The 7,432-nt window shown below is 34.4% G+C and overlaps 1 pseudogene; it reads left to right on the plus strand.

Annotated features, from left to right (window-relative positions):
- The first annotated feature begins 1,008 nt into the window (after window positions 1-1,008).
- Window positions 1,009-1,912, plus strand: LOC108386457 (olfactory receptor 2T8-like; annotated as a pseudogene).
- The last annotated feature ends 5,520 nt before the right edge of the window (window positions 1,913-7,432 follow it).

Consider the following 7,432-nt stretch of genomic DNA (forward strand, 5'->3'; position numbering starts at 1 on the left):
CTTCTGCCGCCATGTCAATTCACTGAATGACATAAGATCTTTGAGACTGATTTACCATCCCCATCTCTGGTCATATTTATTCAAAAAGAATAAATAGTTCCAGTACCAGCAGATAAGAAATGAAATTGCCTTTAAATATGTATGTTCTCATAGCACCAAGGAGGAAAGTAATTTATCTCTGTGTTGGGTGAGAAATGAAAGAGTTTTTAATTTTTCTTCTTTATCAGAAGATACTATATTTCTGTGAATTTGAGGGGAAATAGTGTCATTACATGAGTGCCTTTATACAGTAAATGAGAGTGCACTAAGCAGTACAGACTTGTTTTGGGGGAAAGCGTTCAAAGAAGGTCATTTTTGTTTTCAGTGTATAACTTGATACATAGAAGCTAAAGGCACTGTCAATTCCATGTAATTATGTTTCCATCTGCAGACTCAGTCCTGCCAGTTACTAGACCAGAGGAAATAAGCTATCTTGTTTGGAAAGGAAATAATGCCTTCTAAGATTACTCAACATCAGGAAAACTTATCTGATTTTGGTAAGTTTCAATAAGTTTTGAAATGTTACATAGGTATAACTCCATTATCAAGTACTTAGCTTTTACACAGTTAAATGAATCAATTTAATTAATCTTCCAAGAATATTACTGTGTATGATACAAGGCTAGAAAAATTATTTTATAAATTACGTAATTAAGATCTTGTCCATTTTTGTTGCTACCATAGAGCATAAAGATACACTTACAAATCAAATTGGATTTATGAAGAATTCTCATTCATTGTGTCCATCAAACAAACTAAACTGAGAAGTACTTAACATTAAAACTTTGAAAACAGGAAAATACTGAAATTAATTTTATGCCCCAGTTAAAAGATTTGCAAATGGCAGATCAAGTATTTGAAATAAGTTTTATTTTCAGTTATTTAAATGAAAAATATAATTGAAATGGACCACTGTGACTGATGGAAACTCATCTATTTCACTGTTTCAGTGTCAATCCTGTTGAAATCATGGAAAGTGGGAACAGCACCTCAGAGTTCATTCTCCTAGGACTCTTTAACCAGTCAGGAGCCCACCCATTCTCTTTGTAATGGCTCCGACAGTTGCCTTCCCCTCCCTCATGGGCAATGCCCTTATGATCCTGCTGATTCACCGGGGCCCCCGGCTGCACATACCCATGTACCTCCTGCTGAGCCAGCTCTCCCTCACGGACCGGGTGCTGGTCTGCACCACTGTGCCCAAGATGGCTGCTCACTACGTGAGAGAGAGAAAGTCCATCTCCCCCACTGGCTGTGGGGTGCAGATCTTCTTCCGCACATTGGGAGGAGGTGGGTGCTTCCCCTTGGTGGCCATATCCTATGACCACTATGTGACTATTTGCCACCCCCTGAGATACCCTGTCCTCATGAACTGATGACTATGCCTGCTAATGACCTGGGGGTCCTGGTTCCTGGGAGCAGCTGATGGGCTCATGCAGGCTGCTGCCACCTTGGGCTTCCTGTTTTGCAGGACTCAAGAGATTGACCATTTCTTTGGTGACGTGTTCATTCTGGTGCGTTTGGCTTGTGCTGACGTGTACACCTGCTGTGTGTTAATGCTCCTGGTCCCACTTTCCCTCATCCAGGTTTCCTATAGTCTCACCCTGGCTGCTCTTCTCCGGATGCGTTCTACAGAAGCCCACAAAAAGGCTTTTGCCACCTGCTTCTCACATTTGTCTGTGGTGGGACTGTTCTCATTTTTACTTCCATGAGATCCAAATCCTATAGGTCAGCTAACCATGACAAGGTTGTGTCAGCATTTTTTACTATCTTAACCACTGTGTTGTACCCCCTCATCTACAGTCTGAGGAACAATGAGGTCAAGGGAGCCCTGACAAGGTTTATGGGCCAGTGTCCTGCCTTAAATAATGACTGAGCATAAGATTCCTAGAGAGAAGTTACATATGCATTATATCTATAACGGTTATTTCTCTTTTTCTTGGAAATGCAGATGGACCTCCATACATTGGGTTTGTCTATTACATTGTCATCAAGAATAAATTGTGGATGTTAAAGTCTGTTGATCACAAATCCTTATTACAGTGATTCCACACCACACATCACAAATTTATTCAGTGAATTAACTTGGCTGCTTTTGCCAAGCTGGCTGTCTTATGTTCTTACTGAATGGTTCTCCTGGAGCTATGTATTTGATATATGTTTCAATTATTGCCAAAATTTTGTTTATAAAAGAAATTCAGCAAGGCATGTGTTGCCACATATTAGGTATTTTATTGTGCCACCCTCTTTATATCAGTGATTATCAAACTAATGTTCCTTTCTACCTATAACAACTCCCTCTCTGATATACTCCATTCTTTATGAAATACTATAAACAAAGAAATCACATTATTATATATATAACAACTATTATATGGAGTTTACCTTGCGACTTCCTGAACTACAAATAAATTTGAAATTTATGGTGGCTGTAACTTCCATCCATGGAAGAGAAAGCATGGACTAGAATCATCTCCTCCCTATTATTTACATGAAACATCTTTTTCCATCCCTTCCCTTTTAATTTGTGCACATCTTTGGGTCTGAAATGAATCTCCTGTAGGCAGCGTATACATTGGTCTTGTTTCTTTATTTATTCTGCCACTCGTGTCTTTTGATTGGTGCACTCAGTCCATTTACATATAAGGTAATTATTGGTAGGTTTATATATTCGGCAGTTTATGAACTGTTTTCTGTTTTTTTGCGGTTCCTCTCTGTTCCTTTCTTCCTCCCTTGTTGATGTTTTCTTTAGTGTTGTGTGGTTGGATTTCCCTTTTTTAATTTTTTGTGTGTCTGTTACAGGCTTTAGGTTTGTGGTTATCATAAGGTTCAAGGACAGCTTCTGCAGTACATAACAGCCTATATTAAGTTGATGATTGCTTTATTTTAATCACAATCTAAAGTGCTTTTGTCTTCTTTGTCCTCCTCTGCACTTTATGTATTAGATGTCGTAATCTGCATTTTTTTGGTATCCTTTGAGCCATGTTATGTAGTTAACTTTACTACCTTTGTTTTGTTTTAATTTTTTGTGTGCTAGGTAATTAATTGGTCTAATACCTTTAATGTGCATTTATTTTCACTGGTGAAAGCTCTTCAGCCTAAGGAACATTTCTTCCTACAGCAGTCCTTTTAATGTCTACTGTAATTCTAGTTTAATGGTTATAAACTCCTTAGACCTTCATTTACCTGGGAAATGTTTAATCTCTGCTTCAAATTTGAATGAAAATCTTGCTGGGTTGATGTTCTTGGTCGGAGGTCCTTCTGTTTCACTACATCAAATTATTCATGCCCCTCCCTCTGGCCTATAAAGTTACTGCTGAGAAGTCTGATGATAGTTTCATGGGGTTTCCATTATAAGTAATCTTTGTTTTCTCCCTGACTGCTTTCAATCATCTCTCCTTATCCTTAATCTTTGCCATTTTAATTATTGTATGTCTTGGTGGTGTCCTCCTGGGGCTCCTTTGTTAGAGGGTCTCTGGCCTTCTGTGACCTGAGTGTCTATTTTCTTCCCCAAAGAAAACTTCCCCAGAAGTTTTCGACAGTTATTTCCTCAAAGAGTGTTTCTAACCCTTTGTCTCTATTTTGTCCTTCTGGAATCCCTATTACACAAATATTGATTCATTTGGAGTTATCATACAACTCTCTTATCATTCTTTCATTCCTAGAGATCCATTTTTCTCTCTGTTTCTCAGTTTCATGTGTCCTTGTTCAAGGACATACATGACAGTCCCACAACTAACATTATAATCAATGATAAAAAGATCAAATAATTTCCTCCATGATCAGGAACAAGGCATGTGTTCCCACTCCCTCCAGTTCTTTTCAGTAAGGTGCTGAAAACCTTAACTAAAGCAATTAGACAAACAAATAAAACATGTGAAATATATCCAAATTGGAAATAAAGAATTAAGTTGTCTTTGTATGCAAATTACATGATCTTTTATATAGAAAATCCCAAGAACTCCATAAAAAACTGTTATAAATAACAACATAAATTTCTATGATATACAATCAACATACACATTCAGTTGTTTCTAAACAGAAAAATGAAATATATGAATAAATAAAACAAACCCATATATAATACCTTCAAAAACAATAAAATATTCAGCAAGAAATTCAAATGAGATAAAAGATCTTTGCTCTGAATTATAAAACATTGATTAAAGAAATTGAATAAAATACAAATAAATGAAAATATGTATCATATCTATGGATTAAGAAATTTAATATTGTCATAATGACAAAATTATCCAGAGCTGTTTGTAGATTAAATGCAGTCTTTATCAAAATTGTAAAGGCATTTTTCACAGAAATACAAAATAACTTTTAAAGTCATATAGAAGCATAAAAATACCCTAGTAGAATGAAGAAGAACAAAATTGGAGGCTTCACAGTTTTTGATTTCAAACTACATTACAAACGTATTGTAATTAAAACAATATGGCATTGGCATGAAACTAGACTCATAGACCAATGGAAGCAAATCAACATTCCAGATATAAACTCATGCACGTACATTGAACTAACTAATATTTGACAAAGGAGTCATGTAACCTAGCAATCTGTTTTGAAAAGACAGCTCCATACCTATGTTCATCACAGGATTAGTCACAAAAGTCAAAACAAGACATACAAACAACTTGTGTCCATTGAAAGATAAATTAATAAAGGTAATACAATATATACATACAAGGAGATCCTTCCATGTGCATCAAAATAGATGAACCAAAGGACATTATTCTAAGTGAAATGAGTTAGATAGTAAAGATGAATACTGTATAGTGTCACTTATATGTGGAATCTAAGTAAGCCAAGTTCATAAAAACAGAGATAATATTTGTTGTCAGGAGCAGGGATTTTGGAGTATATAGCAGATGTTGATAAAAGGGATCAAACTTCCAATTTTAATAGGAATAAGTTCTGGGCATTCAATGTACAGCAGGGTGACTAGAGGTACCAATATTGTGTTATGCAGTTGAAAAGTGCTGAGACTGTAAATCTTAAATATATTACCACAGACTCACATGCACATGAGGTAATTTTGTGAGGTAATGTATGTATGAATTAACATTATTGTGGTAATCATTTTACAGTATATATATGTATCAAATCATCACATTCTGCACCTTAAACTCAATGTTGTACATCAATTATGTCTCAATAAAACTAGAAAAATATACTAAGTATATTAATGCAGTCATGTAAATCAACATTAATGTTTTGTACAATTCTTATATCTGCTTTAATATCTGTTCACAACAGTCATTTATAATTGGTAACTTATAAAATAACAATGAGAAATTTACTATTAAAATTACACATGGGAAAATTTAAAGGATACAAATTATAAGTAGTCCCTTAAGTCTTTGATGTCTGTATTATCAACTAACAGCCATGTTTAGGAGAAAATAGAAATAATGACAAAATAAAAATATTTGACGATATTATGCTTGCTGATGCCAATATTCACTAACTGTTTAAGTGAGGTGATAGACAAGGTAGGATGGTACTCACCTTAATCTAAGTTTTAGATATCTTGCACACAATACAGTACTTTTCAACTATATCTTTATTGTTTTGATGCATTATTTATCATTTTACTTCACACAGTTGTATATCTTATATCTTAGTAAAGGAAAAGAGTTCTGTTTTTCCACAAAGTCTTGGAAATCCTGATCTAAATAACATGTCACGTCTGTATTGAAGAGGTTTTTAGCATAAAGGTTATACAATTTCATGTGAAAAATAATAAGTAGTAAGCTATAATATGTGTACAGACTCCTGGATAAGTAAGTTATGTCATACAAGGTGGTAGACAAAAAGAAAGTAACACAACTTTATTATTTTAAAAACAACAGTTCAGATGTAGGATATTTGTTTATTGACAAACGAACCAATTAAATACAGTTGAGTTCAGACTATCAGATGATATTACCATAAGTTCAAACCTGAAATTTTACTTTAGAGAGTGTTAACAGAAACTCCTGGGAAATGTAACAATCTCCTAATCTCTGTGGTGAAAAAAATGCTATCATTAGATTATTGTGAGTGTTACCGAAAGAAGGGATAACTTTATAAATCTTTATTCCTCTCCAGAGAAAATGTCTCTGGGGTAAACACCTGAGGTTGACTATCTGCTTAGTATCCCTTTCTCCTGAGAAAGTGAATTGATTGTACCTTGGAGGCCACCTAAGAGCACGTTCATGTTGTTCAGGTTTCCTTGTTTACCTCTTTCAACTCCATATCCTTTGGTTACATCATTATGACCAATCATGAATTCGTCATGCACATGCTTTATCATTGCTGCTGGAGAATAAACTGGTGGATCCATCAAGCCCACTTTCTTCATGAGAAGAAACAGTAATGACAGCAGTGAAAAAAATACCCAAATAAAAACATTTATTTAGGTAAGTTATTTCCAGTTTTTTACAAAAGCCCCTTTGCTGGCAGCCTATGGTACATAGAATGGCTACATGGGCATCTTTTAGTTTTATAGATGTAGTAGTCCCTGCTCTCAAAGAAAGTTATTCTGAGAGATTTAGTATACAGATGTCCACCCAAATAATAAGGCTTAGAGGTACTGATGTTATTTAGTATCTGAAAACTATAGCTATGGGTTATATTTCATATTTTAAAATGACTTTTAGGGTGAAAACTCTTCTAACATCTCCATTTCCAAAGCTGTTTTAGAAATATTTAAAAGTATATGTCATTACACATTTCTGAATTTCTCTTCCTTATAATATAAGCTGGTCCTTGATTTTATGCTGATGAGACTATAAAATGGCCAAACCATGACATTCAGTGAATGTAGAATTATGGTTTGTGGCTTTTTTTTTTTTCATATTTTTCTAGTTTAGTAGTTTGACCTCCTAGAATGAGTTTACAATTATTCCTTCCTCTTCCATTATTCTGGAATATTTATAAAAGAGTATTAGCTCTTTAAAAGTTTGGTAGAATTCACCCATGAAGCTGTCTGGTTGTGGAATTTTGTTTATTGTGAATTTTTTGATTACCAATTCAATCTTGTTTGAAGTAATTGGTCTGTTCAGGTTTTCAGTTTATTTCTAGGTAAGTCTTGAAAGATTGTATGTTTCTAGGAATTTATATATTTCTTTTAGTTTGTCAAATTTATTGGCATATCATTTCCCATGTGATTTTCTTATAATTGTTTGAGTTTTTCTGTGTCAGTGGTAACTTCATTTTACATTTCTGATCTTTTCTTTCTTTTTGTCTTCTCTTTCTTTTCCTTGATATCTCTGCCTAAGGGTTTGTCTATTATATATGTTGTAGAAATATATATTACACACTTCTGAATTTCTGTGTTCTTTGTAGCATGAGATAAGTTGGTCTTTGATTTTATGCTGATGAGACTATAAATTTTCCAAAAAAT

The sequence above is a fragment of the Manis javanica genome, chromosome 14 (genome assembly GCF_040802235.1).
Source record: "Manis javanica isolate MJ-LG chromosome 14, MJ_LKY, whole genome shotgun sequence".
Classification (NCBI taxonomy): domain Eukaryota; kingdom Metazoa; phylum Chordata; class Mammalia; order Pholidota; family Manidae; genus Manis; species Manis javanica.